The 20,378-nt window shown below is 23.3% G+C and overlaps 1 protein-coding gene across 3 annotated transcripts in view; it reads right to left on the bottom strand.

The window, feature by feature from the left end:
• The window catches only part of LOC122499063, a 693,598-nt gene that overhangs the window by 3,901 nt on the left and 669,319 nt on the right, over nt 1-20,378 (bottom strand). Inside the window, exon 1 of one of the 3 annotated variants that reach the window (XM_043607131.1) lies at nt 1,732-2,050. The exons of the other annotated variants lie outside the window; for them this stretch is intronic. The gene's annotated coding sequence lies outside the window, so the exon portion shown is untranslated. Of the gene's footprint in view, nt 1-1,731; nt 2,051-20,378 lie in introns of those variants that run through there. 3 annotated transcript variants of the gene reach the window in all.

Consider the following 20,378-nt stretch of genomic DNA (forward strand, 5'->3'; position numbering starts at 1 on the left):
AATTGTCTTTGCACAACTTTAAATATTAATTATTGAATAAGTAAACATTAATTTGCCCTAAATATTTAATAAATAAATGCTTTAATGATTACTTTTGTCAAATTAAATAAGTTTTCCTAATTTTTCCTTTTCTTTATTCACTAAATATGTATGCTATATAAAACACACTATATTTACTGGAAACTACTTTGTCACTTCAGATATCAATAATTTATTTATAATTGTTCAATTTATATATAAAATACTTCAAAAATTTACTTTACAACTGTTCCTTTATAATTCCCAATAATTTATTTGATAATATTTCATTGAATAATAGTAATTTTTTGAGTCTACCCAAAACCTACCATAACTAGGGTAGACTTACGTTAACCCAAACCGCCAGGGATGGACGATGAATTTATTGAGAATTTGATATTTATTTCTAAGAATCAGTTTCTGCACTAATGGAAGTTGTCGAGCTGTTCTTTGTTACGTTATTTGAGTACATAATTTTCATTCGTTGCGTGAATACGAAAATACAGAAATTTTAGATACAAAATTGTGAGTTTTATTCAGATGAATTTAAATTCTAATTTTTGAATCAGAATATCTTTCGATATTTTTTAGTTTTAATTTAAAAATTAAAATAGAGGAACAATCAAGAAGAAGCAGTAAACATTGAGAAGCTTCACTTTAAAAATAAAATAATTCCGAGCATAATATGATGAAAAGGAACAAAGACCAGCTCGACAACTTCCATTAGTGAAGAAACTGATTCTTAGAAGTAAATATCAAGTACTCAATAAATCTATTCTCTATGTCCTATAGTCCATTTTTAATTTTTAAAGTTTGACATCAGATTCCTAATTATCGACTCAAAAAATATTGGAATACCGATTTATAGAAAAATGTACATAATTTTTAAAAACTCTGTTTGCCATAGTGGATCGGCCATTTTGTATTTAGAAATTCTGACTGGTATAAAATTTTAATTGTATGGCTAAAATTTCCTCTTTAATTTCTTGACAGAATATAAATAATTCATTATAATTAACACAGGAAAAATTAAATAAATCCAATTTAATCCTGATTATTGTTAAATTTGCATTCGAACAATAATAAATTTCAAAATGTATGCACGAGACAAAAATCGTGCACGTTTCAGGATTTCTTTTCGCACATAACCAACTTCAAATAAAAATTCAAATAATTATAAAAAATACACATAAATATCAAATTTCAATAATATTAAATACAGACAATTAATCAATCAATAAATAAATCAAACAAATAAATTTTGCTTAGTGTTTCAGTGGTAGAAAAACGCTGGTGGGCCCCACGTTGAGCGCCAATTTATTGTCACCCAATAAATTGTAAATTTAAACAAATACAAAAAAAAGGAATATTAATCGTATTTATAAGGCCTGAATTTAAATAAATTCCACTTGACAGAATTATTAGTTGAACCAGCAAACTACTTTTACTGCCAAGTATAATAAGACGCTTAAATAATGGTCACCTTCAAATTGTTAAACAATAATTATTTAACTCAAATTTTATTAACAAAATGCTTAGTTAAGCGTCAGTTATTTTATTTGATTTTACTTAAAATATCAGAAGTATATTCTTTATAATTATTCTATTAAATTTATCTTGAGACTCTATTTGAACAAAAAAAAGGGGGGGGGGGGTGATTTCACTGATACAAGCAAATCAAGAACAATATTCAATCTATTATAATTAACTCACCAAATGGTAATGTTTTATCGTTACAAACGCTGGACCTGAGGTTAACAATAATTTGATCGCTGGTTGACACAGTCCTCAGAGGTTATAATATCGGCGTCTACGCCAAACAATTATAACAATAATACAACTCCGCTCTTGAGTTAATCAAGTCACTCAGCTTTCAATATTAAATAGTTAGATTCACGATAATTAACTAACAGTGCTCATACACTTCGATAACTCAAAATTGTTCTAATTTATGATTATCTCAACACACTAGGTTCTAACCTTAAAAATTTACAAACACTCGCCATGTGCTCGACTCGGCGTCTCTCATACAATCTCGTTCTGTCGCAGTGGACCATGATCCAAGTAACAAGGTCTCGCCACGCGCAGGCAAAAAAAACGTGGAACCAAGCACCAATCAGAATGCGGACGAAGTGACGACCATATTGAAAGTCTAGCCGCGTATTTTTAAATGTGTTTCAAATCCAGAAAATAAGATTGTTATTGTTATTAATATATTTTTATTTTTAATAATAAATATTATTAATTGTTATTATTAATATTAATACGTATAAAATTATTGATAATAATAATAATAAATATTACAATAAATAGTAATTAATATTAATAAATTATTATGAATGTTATTTTATTTTTAATAATAATTATTATTTTTAATTATTGTTAATATTAATAAATATAAAGTTATTAATAATAATAATAAATATTGCAATAAATAGTAATTTGATTTTCAAGATTCCAAGCAACCAATATATGTGAATGTTATGTATCAAGTTAATAATAAGTATTTAATAAAAAATATTAATATTTAATAAAGAATTATTTTACTTTTAATTTATTATTCTTTATGTTCTTTAAATTTGTTTCTGTATTTGATTCAAAATTTAGCGCTTCAATATGGTCGTCGCTTCAGGTAATCGCTATGATTGGTCGGCTTTTTTATGGTGCGCGAACCGAGTTAAAATTGAGCCCGACTTTGGCGAGACCTTGTTACTTGGATCATGCAGTGGACTGTGTTCAACTTGAAGTCAGACGAGTCAAAATCATTTCAAATTAAAAAAAATTAATAATTAAACAACTTATAGATAAACAATACAAATAATAAAATACTATTGCTAAAATATAAACAAAAATTAATTTCAAGAAGAATTTTCAAATAACAAAGTGAATCTGTCTAAAAAATACAAAAATATGATATTCGTAGTCACCACAGGAACGTATCTAGAGAAAGGGGGAAACCGTCGGCAGTTCAGTAAAGAAAAATGAACTACAGTGCCCTGTGGCAATTCTCTTTGTCACAAAACAAATTTCCATTATTTAGTAGAATACTTAAATTTGAATTTTGTCAAGTTTTATTAACAATAGACATTGTTGATAATCATTTTCTCGTCCAGACTTAATTAGTAAACAATCCTACATAGTTCTTTCATTCCCACCACCTAGATTATTTGTTATTCTTATTTATTAAAAAATCTCTTTTTTAAAAACTTAAATTTGACTATGCTGTCAATTGTTGTTAACAATTGACGTTGTTTATTATTTTTTTACATCTAAGCTTAACCATTATGCAATCCTACATAGTTTTGTCGTTTTCTCCCCTACTGGACTTTTTTATTCTTGCTTTTTAAAAAAAAAATCTTTTTCGAACAATTAAATTGGACTACTCTCAATTGTTATTATCAATTGCCTTTTCCTTAACTTTTTTCTTAACTTTTTACTTAACTTTTTACTTAACTCTTCACTTAACTTTTTACTTAACTTTTTACTACTAATTCTAGAAAAATTCTTAATTAATAATAGTATTTTTTATTTTTCGTAATTTTAAAGTTGAGTGTTCAATATATTTAATTATCAATAAAAGTTTAGATAAAAATTGCTTTTTATAATATTTACAATTCTTTGAAAAACTATGGCCTTCTCCCTCTGATTTAGCCTATACTAAATGGTTAATTTTTAAAAATTTTTTAGTTTTGTTTGAATACAGTTGACTTTTACTACTGATTCCATTAAAATTCCCAATTAATTAATAATTATCTTATATTTTATTATTACATTTAAAAATTACTTAGTTTTTTAGCAGACTTCAACTTTGTTTTACTACTGATTCTACATATTACATTCATTATAACAATTATCATATATTTCATAATTAACTTTCAAACATTACTCAGTGTTATATATTATTTAAGTAAGACAACCGAGTGATAAATCCAAATATTTATTACTCAGTTTTGTCTGATCGTACAGTTGACTTTTACTACTGATTCTAAGAAAGATTTCTTAATTTTTACCAAATTATGAATTCTTGATAAAATTAATTAATTGTTGTCTGCCCACGATGGAAAAACTGATTTAATTCACAATTATTATAAGCTTTATAAATCTATTTATTTATTAATAAATTTTGTCTGACTAAAATTGACTCTTATCACTGATTTTAGACGATAAAATAAGAATAACAAAATTTTAATTAACTTTTAATTACATAAATTGCATTCAAATGCACATATTTTAATTATAAATTTTAATCGAGATTTTAATTGCGAACCTAAAATTGAAGTAATTCAACATTATTGCATTATTGCAAAACCTTTTTCTTGATTAAAAACCAGAAACAAAAAAAAAAAATTTAGAAGCATCTTCACAATTATTTTCCCCTATAAAATTTGTTTTCTATTTTTATTAAAGTAATTTTTTTCAAACTCCTACTCGCATTCCTTTTCTCATTTCTCAAGGTTCTTCTAAGAGTCGAATTCACTATTGTGAAAGGGATAAATAATAGGCGTGCAGGAATGCAAGAAGCGGTGCTCCTAATGGAATGAGATCAGTCGGTAAATTCACGTTGAAATGGCACTGGTGAGATGGGCGTTGCGTTGGATGGGAGGGTTGAAGGGGATGGGAGAATAGTTTCTCAGAATTGTGGCAGTTGTTAGTATCTCGAGTCATAAAGGTTATCGGTGATTCGCTGCAAGACATGTGTGATATCTGAGTACATGCAAAATGGCTTGTGCCATTCTAGCACACAAAATATATAGCTATGTACCTATACAGCTATGTATACCTGAATGTATATAGTAGTGCATATATACCTATATATAGTAGTTAGTGGCTGATGGTTAGTGGTCAGTTTAATAGAATGAATTAGTCCTCACTGAATCTCTGGAACATGTTGCTTACAACACAACTGTTATTTGCCTCTCGACTAATGCTAATACTCTTGCTGTTTGCGCGGTTGTTACCTTGTACGTATTATAACTCGATACCACCTGTCTATTATTTGTCAATGTAATTGTCAATAAAGCTTTCATCTCTTCCCTTAAAGGCAAATTCAATGTTTAGATCTAATAATAATTTACGCAATGTTGACGCTAACAAATCAATGAGCTCTTTGCCTTAACATTCAATCTCGTTAATGGGTAATGGATTTTCTTCGCCATCTGTAGGCAATGTTATGGAATAATAATTTGTACGCGATTCGCATGAAAAGAACTCAATTCAATTCAATCATAATTAATTTTATTTTTCTCAATTATTTTAAATTTTACTTTCTCAATAATTAAAGGGTTCGGATATATTTTCAACTATACTTAAATAAACCTAAAAAAAAAATTTAAAAATTATTTTTATAGCAATTTTATTCCAAGGAATTCAATGGTCATAATATAAAATTGTTCCAAAAATGTCTCAACTATAAAAAATATATTTTTTTCATTGAACAAAAAAATATTTTTTAAAACTCATCGTTAATTTGTTGAACCCTATGTTTAAGGGGAGACTTTGACTACACTTTTAACTATATAAAGAAGATGATTTACATCTTCAAAAAAAATTGTTGAAGAAATTAATGGTCAGAAAATATTCTGACACTTTTTGGATTTTTAGTTTTCTTAAAAATTCATAGATTTTAAAATCAATCGGTAAATTTTCAGAAAATATGCTTCTGTATCTAAAAAAAAATTGTCGAATGAAAAAATTGATTTTTACATTTTCTCAATCATTTTTTTGAGAAAATCTTTGTTTTTAGGTTTAAAATGCTAAAAAATACCACTTTTATTCAATTTTTTTATATGGAATTTCACTTACTAATTTTTTATAACTAATTTCAAATAATATTATAAAATATTATGAATATTATAAAATATTATGAATATTATAAAATATTACATATATTATAAAATATTATAAACATTATAAAATATTTATAAACATATTTTTCTGTATTTAATGTTTTTAATTTAGGATAAAATTAAAATTTGAAATTAGTTAGAAAAATAAACAAGCGAATTTCCATATAAAATCCTAAAAACAATTTTGAAAAAAATGCTTCAATAATTGTAAAAATCAATTTTTTTATAGATACAAAAATATATTTTCTACAAAATTACGGATGAATTTTAAAATCTATCAATTTTTAAGAAAAATCAAAAAAGGATCAGAATATAGAAAATCAGAATCAGAAAATATGTTTTTGTATCCACAAAAAGAATTGCGGATCAAACAAATTGATTTTTACTATTTTTGAAGCACTGTTTTAGAAACACAAATCTTTGTTTTAAGGTTGAAAATTCTAAATGTTTTTAATTGAAAAATCATTCGTTTATTTTTCTAATTACTTTCAAATAACAATTTTATCATAATTTTTTTTTATTCTTTATTTATTATATGAAAAAATTATGATCCGAAAATAGTATAAAAATAAAAAAAAATTTGAATTTGCACATATTTTTCATATTTTTAGAAAAATGTTGAGTAACAACGGCATTCTATAGTATTTTCAGCCTAAAAACAATGTTTTTTGTTACTGAAAAAATGCTTCAAAAATAATAAAAATTAATTTTTTTTATCCGTCAATTTTTTGGGCAAAGAAAAACATATTTTCTACAAAATTACGTATAGATTTTAAAGTCAACCAATTTTTTTTAGAGAATTTGGGGAAAAAATAAAAATTTAAGAAGAGTCGACATATTTTTTGACTGATTTTATTTTATGATCATTAAATTCAATAAAGATTAATACTTATAAAAATAATTTTATGGAAGATTTAAATCATTTTTTTGATAGTAGTTAGAAATGTAGTTAAAGTATCCCCTCAAAAAAATCTGCGAATCAAAATTTTTATTTTTACTATTTTTGAAGGATTTTTTCACTTAAAAATATAGTTATAATTATAACTATATGTATTTATGTAAAAAAATTACCATTAAAAAGTAGACAAAATATTTTTGCTCATTCTTTTAAAAATTCTGAAATCAGTTGAACTCATAAATTTGATAAGTTACTTATTTCTATACTTTGTAACTAAATTTGAGTTTTAAAAACATTTCTTTCACTATTAATTCGTTTATAAGTTTCCTCGAATTTTCAGAATATATTTTAACTTTCAAAAGTATTTCAAAAAAATAAAAAAGACTAATAAATAATTTCGACTCACCAAAATTGTAAATAAAATTTTGTACTTACCTGAAACATAACGAATATGTTCAATTACAAAATTATCAATTAAATAATAATTAAATATAATAATTACTTTTTTCTCAAAGAAAGTAAAAAAAAAATTTTAATTTATTTTTTGATTGCTTAAGATCATATTTTTTATTTTTACTTTCGTAAATCTTAAACAGGAAAGTTGATCTCTCAAACTCGTGAAATGTCAGGCATCGTGTTGTAGATCTTGTTCAAAAGTTCGATATTTTAAAGCTCAGAACTTCGAGAGGCAAGAAGGAGAGGGAAAAAGAGAGAAAACTGTTTGCATACGAATTAAGGTTATTAATTCGCTAAAGTCGATGAAAGATATTCTAGGGAATGGGGTAAACGCTTACTTTTTAATGGCTTGATGGAGAAACCCTTTCCCCACTTGCATTAAAGATTACGTGATTCCTTTTATATTTGTCCAAATGAAGTAAAGTCAACTTCAATGTTGAATTTTAATTAACTTGCAATATGAGATTCGCCCAGAAAAATGTTCATTATTTTATAGAACAAAAAGAAAATACCGTTAAGAAAAAATTTATACCGATTTTTTATTTTAATTTAATTATTAAATATCTTGTATAACAAAAATTAAATTTTAAATAAGAATTAAACTTTTTCAATATATTTACTAGGACAGACATGTCACAAAAATTTAATTTTGTTTTTCCCTGACTTTTCAAAAACACCAATTACTACATTGTTAAATAAATATTTAATCATTATTATTTTTCTATGGGAACTAAGATTTTCAAAATATCTAATTCAAACCTTTTGAAATTCAATGACTTACAATAATTAAAGATGTCCGAGTGATAAAATCATTTTAAAATAAAAAAATATTGTTACTGTAACTTCTTTAAAATTATTTTCATCATTTTAAATCAATTATTATTTTCTACAATTTTTAAATAAAATTCCTCTTTAAATCAATTTAATTTTTGAAAAAATTCTTCTGAGAATTTTCAAATTCATTTATTTACAATTCAATTTTACGGAATTTCGATTATTCGGAAAATTTTCAATTTTCAAATATTTTAATTTGAAACCTTTACAACATTCAATTATTTCTAAAATTTGCAATTATTAGTAACTTCTTTAAAATTCAATTATTATATCTAAAACTTTAATTGAAATTAATTTTCAAATCAATTTTTATTCAAAAATTCTACTAGAATTCATTTACTTATATACAAACATAGATAATTTATTGAATAATAAAATTGAATGTTTTTTAAAATTCAATTCTTATACATAGTTTTATCAACATATTTTTAAATAATTGAATTCTTTCGTCGAATTTTAATCAAATTTTTAATAATAATTACATTTTTTAAGAAATTCGATTAAAATTGTATTATTTAAAAACAATTGAAATTCTGCAATGAGTTTAATTATTTATAGAAATAATTGAATTTTTGCAAAGAATTTTATAAAAAAGTTCCAAATAATTGATTTTTTTTTTGTAAAAATCTATGCAAATTCTATTTTTAATAATTGAATTCCTGTGAAATTTTCATTACTTTAGAACATAATTGAATATTCATGCATAATTTTGTCAAAATTGTTTTTAAATAATTCCATTTTAATCGAATTTCTTAAAAAACGTAATTATTATTAAAAATTTGATTAAAATTAGACGAAAGAAAAAATTAGACTTTTGAAAATAAGTGAATTTTTATGATGAATATTGTTATTTATGAAAATAATTTATCTTCTCCGAATGATTTTATTATTTATGAAAATAATTAAATCCTTGAAAATAATTTTAAAATTAATGAAAATAATTGAATTACTGCAAAGAATTTAATGCCAGATTTTAAAGCATTTGATTTTTTCAAAAAAACTTATGCATATTCTATTTTAAAGAATTGAATTCCAGTGAAATTTTTTTTTAAATAATTGAATGTTCGTGTAGAATATTATCAAAATATTTGTTTAATAATTGAATTCTTTTGGAATATTTTATTAAAATAGTAGAATATTAAAAATCATTGAATTAGGAAAAATATTCGAAAATAATTAAAATTTTGTTATGAATTTTATTAAAATTTTTGAAAATAATTGAATTTTATTACTTTTTAAAATAATTAAATTCTTGTGATGAATACTATTATTTATGAAAATAATTGAATTTTGTCGAGGAATGTTATTAATTTTCAAAATACTTGAATTCTTGTGATGAATATTGTTATTTATGAAAATAATTGAATTTTACAATGAATTTTATCAAAATTCTTGAATATAATTGAATTTCGGCAAATAATTTTGCTATATTCATTTATAAAGATAATTGAAATGTTGACAATTTTTTTAGGTTTTTTTTTTAAATAATTGAATTTCTGTAAAGAATTTTAATATTTATTAGGATAGTTGAATTCTTTGAAAGAATTGCGTTGAAATTTGAACTGATTTCAACAGAATTGAAATTAAAATTTTTCAAAAAAATACTTCATAAACAATCATCATTGTTTAAAATAAATTATTGTCGGAAATAGAAAAAATTTAAGGTTTTTTTAGAATTCGTGGTAATTTCATATAAGGAAAACAAAAAGACACAAATTTCAGAATTTTCTTACAAATTCTAAACATTTTATTTTTTCCATAGTACTTTTAATAAAAATCCCTGACATTTCCCTGATTTCCCTGACCAATTCTAGTTTCCCTGACTTTTCCTTGTATTCCTTGATTTCCCTGACCTGTGGCAAACCTGTAGGAGAACATAGTCAGGGTTGGACTTTCTGTCGTTACCTAAATTTCCTAAATTTATTTTTAAAAAAAAGTTATGAACAAAATTCAAAAGGTGGTTCAACCTTGACTATATTCCCCCTACCTTTTTCTTATTTTAATTATTTTAAACTTCTCTTTTAAAATATAGTTACAAAATAGTAGTTTTTCTTCTAAGAATAAATTTCTTTTTGTATCAAAACAATGATGCGAAAATTGTTAAAAATTCTCACAATACGGTAATATTTATGCATGCGTATAAATTGTTTTTTAAATTCACAACGGAAAATAAAAACGAGTCAGGACAAACCTGTCGCAGTCAGTCAGACAGATTCGTTTGGGAATATATTCTGCATATAGCAAGTACACGAAATGTACCAAATGCACCATGATAACGTCAGTCACAGGGGGGTTTGCCTCATCCTACATCCTATCAAGGTTTGTGTCGACGTCGAGTAATTTTCAAAATTACCCTTCTCACTGTAATTCACCTTTATTCCGACCAATCTGATATGCTCTGAATATTATTCAAATTTCCGTTTACTTAAAAAGCAAAATTTTTATCCACTTCGTCTCAAAACTTTTCTAAACTGTTAAGTTATTTACCTAAAAAAATATATATGTATATTCTAACTTAGTAGTATAATAATATAGTATTAATATATTTAAATAATAATAATAAAAATAATAATAACCGCTGATGGATTCCATGACACCAAAGCATAGATATTTTCATGACATAATGGGATTCAGATTAATATTATCTGCAAACACTCCTTTGGTGATAATATCAAAATATTTACAAAAAATTATGTTAACAAATACACCATTTTTGGATTAATTTTTTCTTTCACAAAAATGTGTCTAAATCAAAACTAAATAGTTTATAAACCATTAAAAAAAATGATCAAAGATAAAAGAAAAAAAGTAACATCTTATCATTTAATTTAAAAATTCTGGTCGAAACTAATTTTAACATCTAACTAAACTAATACATTTAAAAAATAATCAGTCAATGAATTAAAGCGTTGGAATTTATTTTTTCTGAAGTCAGAAAACTGAAAGAAATGTGAAAAATAGAAATTAAAAATTTTTGTAAAACGCATTGCTTCTATGAGGTAGTAATTATAATAATATTAATAATAAATACAAGATAATAATAATAATAAATTAATATTTAAGGAATATTAACAAATAATGAAAAAATTAAATGAAATCCTTTATTTTTAGTAAAATAATAATATAAAGAAGATTATATAATTAGATGACTCTTAAAGTTCTACGTGTATTATATTCTGAGGAAAATATAGTCGTAAACGAAAAGCAATCAGAATATACGACTTTTATGTATAGTTATAAATATATGTATGTATACAATATATTAACCTTCCACTTATTTTCCGTATAATTAGGAAATTCATATTCAATAATAAAATTTACGTTTTACGATAGACACACTTCGTTAATACGTCAACGATCCATGAATAATGGCACAGCTAAGTTTTTTTTATCGCTTTTCATGAAATATTTCTTCATTAGAACTGATTTTTATCGGTAGACGTAAAAAACTTTCGAATCTGGAAACGTTTTATGGTTTCAAGTTAAGTTTTATGGTTCTTCAAGTTTGTGAATATGGTAATCGACACAATGAAAGACGGACAGTAAGAAAGAGAGAGAGAGTGAGAGTAAGAGAGAGCTTTTTATTCTTTGTCCTCTTCAGGGAATTTTTTTTAAGTTCTTTTTGTAACACAAGAAAGAATAAGAAATATAAGATTTAGATTTTAAAACAAAAAAATCGACTGTTTAGAAAAAAAATGAAAAACATAGCAGGAAAATGAAAAAAAATTTCTAAAAAAATTTGTATCTCCTTAGCTAACTTTTTAGCAAAAAAACTTTTTATTTTACTAAGGAAAAAAGAACTTAGACGACTTTGGAAAAACAGCTGAAATTTTGCTTTAAAAAAAAGTAGCCCCACGGAGGTCACCATTCAAAAATTCACTGAAAATTAAAAAAAAATAGTTGCAAAAATCAATTTAAGGTAATTTTATTTGAAATGTATTCTTTTTGGCTTATAATAATCACAGAATCAATAGTTGCAAACTCTGTTTTTTGCTTATAAGAAGTCATTTTAAAATATTGTTAATTATTTATCCTATTTCATACATTAAAAAATAAATTATTTTATTATTCATCATAAAATTTTTCAAATCGATAAAATTTACATTTTCCATAATATAGTTTAATAAATATTACATCGTAAAAAAATTCAAAAGTGATTTTACATAAAAACGCATGGTGACCACCTTGGAGCCAGGACGACATTATTTAAAAGTTATCAAAAAATTGCATAACACACAATTTTATCGATATTTATTTATAATATTATTGTATTATATGTAAACAAAATTACCACAAAGTTTAGAATTTTTAAACCTTGGGGCCCTCTACTCTACAAAATTATATAATTTATTGAATAATTGAATGTTTCTTAAAATTTAATTCTCATGCAGAATTTTATCAATAAGTTTTTAAACAATTAAATTCTTCTGACGAATTTTAATTAAATTTTTAACAATAATTAGATATACATTTTTCGATGGATTCGATTAAAATTGTAATAAAAATAATTAAAATTCTGCGATAAGTTTTATTATTTATGAAAATAATTGAATCCTTGTTAAAAAATTGTATTATTTATGAAAATAATTCAATTATTGCAAAGAAATTTATAAAAAAAAATTTATAATTGAATTCTTGTGAAATTTTTATTATTCTTGAAAATAAATTTTGGAAAATTTTATTAAAACAGGTAGGTATTGAAAATTATAGAATTGAGAAAAATTTTTGAAAATAACTAAAATTTTGCCAAGAATTTTATTCAAATTTTTGAAAATAATTGAATTTCCTGAGCAATTTTTTATTATCTATTTATAAAGATAATTGAAATTTTTAAACATTTTTGAACATAATTGAATTTTTACGAAGAATTTTATTACTTTTGAAAACAATTGGATTTCTTCAAAATTTAATTTTTTTTAGTGTTTTTAACTAAAATTCATCTATAAATCCATTATTTTTAATAATTAATTAAATATTTTATTTAAAAAATGTAACTAATTTTAGAAGAATTTGAATTATTAAAATTTTTCAAAAATTTGAGTTCTTTAAAATTTCTAATGAAATTTATTCAAAATTGAAATTTAATAAAAATTATTTTAACATAATTATGAAAATTATAAACGCATTTCTTTTAAAATTGAACTAATTTTAAAATATTGAAGTAAAATTGAGGAGAAAGTTTTCAAAACTTGATAAATCCATATTTTCTTATTTCGAGAAAATGAAACAAGTGACTTTTCTCACATAACCACTATAGTGGATTTGAAATTAAAAAATTTGCAATAATTTATTTTTATAACAATGTTTTTATATTTAAGACGTGTTGTTTTTAATTAAACATTATCGTAATTAAGTGATTTAAAGGTTTTGGTAATTTTTTCTATTAAAAAACTTAAAAATTATAAGTCATCTTGGTAATGTCAATTTGTATTATAATTCGTGGTAATTTCATAGTTTGTGAGTCAAACAAAAAAAAAATTCTAAAAATTTAATTTTTTCTAGTCTTAATAAAAATCCCTGACTTTTCTCTGAATTCCCTGTCTCAGAACATATGATTATTATAGTTACAATAGTATTAAATTTATATTCCAATTTATATTTTATTTTTATGAAAAAAGATTTTAATTAAAAATTTTTAAATTCTATTATTTTTAAAATAGGTGATTTTATTTTTAAAAAAGTAGTGATGCACTTTGGAGCGAGGTTCGTCTCGAGAAACTGAGAATCTCGCGTGAAAAACAATGAATACAATTGAATATGTTATATTTTCATCTCTTTTCTTTTAATAAAGGACAGAGTCTCGTCGTGCGTCACTATAAAAAAGGAAGTAAGAAGTTATCCGCCCGTGAATTATTGCTAGTTTATATAAAGTTAACAATAATTAAAATATTCATTTAAAATCAGCTTTTTCTATATACTAAATAGTAAAGGAAGAATATTTTCTCTAAAATTTTGCTTCAGAAAAAATGAGCTGAAATCGAGTCCAAAAAAAAGGACTTTTCTTCTCCTACAATCAAGTTTCTGGTTCAGAGAAGGAAATTTATTTTCCTTCGAACTGAAGGAAATATACGAGAAAATACAATAAAAGAAATTCAACGAGAAAAATTGATCCTGCAAAACTGATCGTGTGTGCAGGTATAGGTGGGGTCTTGGAGATATTGGAAGTCCAGTGAAATTCGATACAACAATCAACCTGGCTCATTACCTTGGGACTGTGTCGAGGCCGTGTGCTCTGCAATTTAGTAAGGTTTGATTTGGCTTGATTTCGGTTTGCCCCAATTCGTGACAGACTGCACGTAGTTGGCATAATGATTGGCTGCACTACCGCTTCAATTATGTCGTCCAACAATGAGCGTTTATTCCCGTCCAACCCCTTTCTCTCTCTCTCATTCTCTCTTTTACACTCCCTTATTCTCTCTTTCTCTCTCCCTCGACTATATGATGAAAACAATTTTGACGCGAAACAGGTTTTATGAACGCCACTATAAACTGGAGCTAGTTCTTTACGAGTTAATAATAACCGCTTGATTCATTACTCTCTCTTCATTCAGACGATAAATTGTGTTGAAAAAAAAAAAATTGCCTGATATAAACGAGCTCGAGTATTTGCCAGATAAACTTCGTTTCAAAATGAACAGAATTTCCTAATTTGATAGAACACTCAAATTACTGGAACCACTCGAATGTTGAAATACAATCTGTAAAATGCTATACAATTACCTCTATAGACATATACCAATTAGCGAGTTATATTTTCTTTTTCGTTACAATGAAATTAAATAAATGTATTTTTAATTAAAGATGAAACGAAACAATAGATGCGTGTTTAATAAAAAAGAAACCCTTTCGATTTGCTAAAAATTCGCCAATTGAAAGAAACCTTTTGAAAACAATATTTTATACATTTGGTATTTCATATAGACATTTTTTTTTTAATTATGAAAGAGCAGGTTATAATAGAAAAATTTTTGTTAACTGATATCTGAATTTGTAAAAAATATTTTTACTGGCAAAAAAACTACAAAAATTTCTATTTAAATAACCAACATCTACTACAGGAATTACCAATCACCTGGCATAAAATCGAACATTCAGTAAATGTAGACTGTCTGACTGAAGATAAACTTTACTACTGAACTAGCAACGATTCGCGCGGCTAACTTCTTACTTGCTTTTTTAAATAATATTAGCAGTTTTAAAAATTAATAATAGAATTAAAAATTTTTTTTTTCAAATTTTTGTTGAAAACACTAAAAAAATTCAATTTTCGAGAAATTACAATCAATTGTGCAGAAATTCAATTATTTGCAAAAGTAATAAAATTCTTCGTAAAAATTCAATTATGTTCAAAAATTTAAAAAAATTCTCGTAAGAATGTCAATTATCTTTATAAATAATAAAAAATTTCTCCGAAATTCAACTATTTTCAAAAATTTTAATAAAATTCTTGGCAAAATTTTAGTTATTTTCAAAAATTTTTTTCAATTCAATGATTTTTAATACATGTTTTAATAAAACTTTCCAAAAGAATTCAATTATTAAAAAAAAAAAAAAAAAAAAAAAAAAAAAAAAACATTTTGATAAAATTGTACGCAAACATTTAATTATTATTTTTAAAAATAATAAAAATTTCACAGGAATTCAATTAACAAATTTTTCATCAATCTCTTTGCAATAATTCAATTATTTTTATAGGTAAATAATAAAATTTTTTACAATTATTTTCATAAATAATAAAACTATCTTTAGGAATTTAATTAAATTCATAAATAATAAAACTCATCGCAGAATTTTAATTGAAATTAAATAAAAATTTAGTTAAAATTTTTTACAGCGATTCAATTATTTTCACAAGTAAAATGACTTTAAAATATTACTACAATAAGAAAAATGATCTATTAAACATAAAACTAATTTCTTTTTAAAACAAGTCCTTTAATGAGTAAAAGAATTAATTTTATTGTAAAGGAAATCTTTTAATATTAAAAATATTTGACGTTTATGGACAAAATAAAAAAAGTTTAAAGAATAAAAGATTTCTTTTGTTTTTCAAAGGAAATCCATTTATGACAAAAGGAATAATTTTAATGGGAGGGTAAACCTATATTTTCAACTATATGAAGAAAATATTTTAAATATGTAATAAAATTATTTTTATAGTAATTTTTTGAGAGGAATTCAATGCTCATAAAAAAAATTGTTCGGAAAATATTTTAACCCTTTTTAAATTTTTATTTTTTCTAAAAATTGATAGATTTTGAAATTCATACGTAATTTTGTAGAAAATATATTTTTATATCCATAAAAAAATTTATGAATGAAAAAATTAATATTTACAAAGATTTTAGCATTTTTTCAAAAAAAAATAGTTTTAAGGTTAAGATTTTTAAAAAATATGATTATTATTAAATTTTATTATACTAAAACTCATTTGTTTTTTTTTCTAACTAATTTCAGAACATAAGCTTTTTCAAAAAATTATGCTTTATCGAATAAATTTTTAATAATTTTTTGAAAAATCTTCTGAAATTAGTTAGAAAAAAAATAAATTAGTTTTCGTATATTAAAATTTAATAATAATCATATTTTTTTAAATTCTTAACCTGAAAACTATTTTTTTTGAAAAAGTGCTAAAATATTTATAAATATTAATTTTTTCATTCAGCAATTTTTTTATGGATACAAAAACATATTTTCTACAAAATTACGTATGGATTTCAAAATCTATCAATTTTTAGAAAAAATAAAAGTTCACGTTTAAAATATTTTCTGACCATTTTTTTAGAACCATTGAATTGAATTTCACTTAAAAAATTACTATAAAAATAATTTTATTAAATATTTAAAATATTTTTTTCATATAGTTGAAAATATAGGTTTACCCTCCCCTTAATCAACAAAAATTTATTCGATTTATACAATTAATTATTTAAAATAATAAAAAAAGTGTCAGCTGTTACATTAAAGTAAAATAAATCAAATTTTTCTGACTGAAATTAACCTATTCCACTCTCACAGAATTTGTAAAATTTTTAAAAATTACTAATAGCAAAATTATGAAAAAGTACGTCTGACTGTAACTAAATTTTACTACTTATATTATCAGTTACATGGAAATAAAATATATTCTGTCTGTCTGACTACGACTATTTTTACTGATAGAAAATTTGTAAATGAATTTGAAAAATTACTAGTAGTAAAATCACAATCAAGCAAAAAGTTTGTCTATAATTGACTTTTACTACTGGTATTAACATTTGCATTAAACTAAAATAAAATAAATTCTTCTGCCTGATACTATTACTGGTATATCAAAATTGTACGAACGTGAAATAAATTAAATTCTGTCTGACTAAAATTTTTCTTTTCCACTGACGAAAAATTTGCAAAATTACAAAAAGCAAAATAATAAAATAAGAGCAAACTATGGCTGAAACTAAAGTTTACTAATTGTGTCATTGATATTGATTATTACATAAAAATGAACTAAATTTAATCTACCTGACTGATATTGCCATTTTCTACTAAAACAAAATGTGTAAAATGAATTTGAAAAATTACTGGTATCAAAATAACAAAGAAATAAAAAGTTTGTCAACAAATTATTAATTGAAACTAATTATTCTCACTAAATCATAATTTTTGTAGTTTACTCGATAATTAATTAATTTTGAACACTGTAAATTTTAATTAATTAAAAAATTTAATTTGTCTGACTTAAATCGATTTTTTCTACTTTTAGAAAAACTCGAAAGTTAAGAAAAGATACTGTCAGAAAAATTACAAAAAGTATTGAAAAATTTAACTGTAATACACTTGTATAATAATTGTTGCTTGAATTTAAATGGAATGTAACAGATCTGTCTAACAGAAACTAACTTTTTCTACTTACTTAAAAGTTTTGAAATAAATTAAAAACTTCTACTGGTAACAAAATTACAGAAAACGTAAAAATTTTAAAGTAGTTAACTTTTAATAATGCCCCAATCGATCAAGTGAAATAAAACAGTTCTGTCTGCCTAAAACTATCTTTTTTCACTGATTTAAAATTTTTGAAATAAAATAAAGTTAGTGATGAACACTTAAAACATCTGAGTGTTTACATCATGAACTTAATAATTAACAATTTAATTTTAATAATTCACAATAACTAATAATTAATTATTAGCAATTTAATTTTAATAATTCACAATAATTAATTATTAATTATTAACAATTTAATTTTCTCTCAATTCAATAAAATTAAAATATATATTTAATTATTTTACAAAACAATAGATTATTATTTAATGAAAATTAACTCTGTATGAACAAATATGTTAAAATTTCAAATTTTTAATAAATAATTGAAAACCAATAATTTAAAATTTTCATTTTTTAAAAACTATTATTTAATTCTCGTTACATGAGAAATTATTTTGTTGATATTATTATTTAGCGTGCGTATAAATTTTGCAGTATTTCGATCAAACATTTTTGGATATATAATATAAAATAATTTAATTAATAAAAAATTAGGTTTTGGTAAATTATTTTGTGTATGCAAATACCACACGTTGGAAAAGTTAACTTAATTTCCGGTTGAAATTGAAGGCCACATTAGCAAATTCCTGGACAAAGCAACCACCTAATATCAATCGAGCCTCAACTCGTTAACATAACGCACTTAGCATCGGTTGCCTGCCTTTGACCAAACTATCGAGATTATCCATTCGACATTCCTCGCCCAATAATGACATTAAGTAGACACAAAGCTATTCAACAAATTGGAAAGTAATTAATTTTCTACTGTAAAAAATTGAAAACAAATTTCTTACTACTATCTATTTTATTTCTTTTATGTTCTATTACTAATTTTTGTTTTATTCCAGCAACTAGTAAAACTAACATAAATATTTATTTGAGTTTCAATTTTTATTTTATTTTTTGTAGTTATTTTACACGTAGTTCATGTCAATTTCAGTCAGACCTAGAATTTTTCTATCCTTAGTAAATGTCATGTCTTGCTTGTTTATTTGAAATTTTTCTAAATAAGAACTAGTAAAAGTAATCTCCGAATTACAATTCTCAATAGAACATAAAATAAATTTTTTTTTCTTTTCTTCACGATAAAATACATAAATGACTCGTAAATTATTTTTGATTTGTGTACATTGTCGTAATAAAAGTGTATGTAAATAACTTCCAAAGCAGTACTGCATGTGAAATTAAAGGTTTATGTTTATTTAAAAAAAAAAAATTTTCTAAACAATCACGCCATTGAAATATTTTCTTTTTTTTTAATTTGGCTCTTTAAATTTTTCAATCTAAAAAATTATTTTAATCAAGTTCAATTTTTAAAATTTTTTTCATTTTTTAGAAATTGAAACTAGTTAAAAAAATTTTTTTAAATATTCATTTTACTATTAAAATAGTCTTTTTTGAAAAATAAGAATGAGAAAATATTTTTTTAAAAGCGACCATCTTCCTTTAATTCTAGTAATAAAATTAAAAATTTTATGGTACATAAAATGATTTTTATCGTAGATACAGAAAATTATAAACTTTAATCGAAAAATATATAATTTTTATGGGAAAAGAAATTATAACTAGAGTATTAAATAGTAAGAGTTAGAAAATAGATTCAAAAATACTAAATAAAGTAGATGGGATTTTTGAAATTTAATATTAATTACAAATCGAATTTCTTTGGTAACAAATTTTCGAATACTTTGAAAAATAATTTTGCAAAAAGGATTACTGATAATCTAAATTTCCAGAATTCTTCTTTCTTAATATTCTGCTGTTGAAAGAATTTATTTTCAAAATTTCAAAACTTTTGTAATAAATTTTACATTTGAGAAGTAAAAATGTTGTTAAAAACTTTATTTGAGAAATTAAACATTTTTAATAAAATGTATTAAAAAATAATACACTGTAAAAAAAGGGAGTTAAATTTTAACTTCCCCAGGGGATTCTTTAAAAGTCGCACCCATTGGAGAGTTAATGCCAGGGGAGTTAAATAAAGAGAGTTAAAATTTAACACCCAAATGCTAACTCCCCATGGAAAAAATAACTCGCGCGGGTGTTGAATGAAGGGAGTTAGAAATTAACTCTCTTTTGGAGTTGATTTTTAACTCGAAAAATTTAACTCCCAAATCCCGAGTCCGTTAACTCCCTAAATTTTTTACAGTGTACTAAAAAAAAAAAAATAAGTATAGAAATTAACAATTATTCAAAATTTGGCATTTATTGTACACAGAGAAAAGCGAGTGTTGTTTTTGATGCGGGTAAATTTTGGTAGGGTAATTTTAGTGAGGATAAATTTTCTATAATAGAAAATTTAC

Source organism: Leptopilina heterotoma, unplaced genomic scaffold (genome assembly GCF_015476425.1).
Source record: "Leptopilina heterotoma isolate Lh14 unplaced genomic scaffold, ASM1547642v1 Lhet_164, whole genome shotgun sequence".
NCBI lineage: Eukaryota > Metazoa > Arthropoda > Insecta > Hymenoptera > Figitidae > Leptopilina > Leptopilina heterotoma.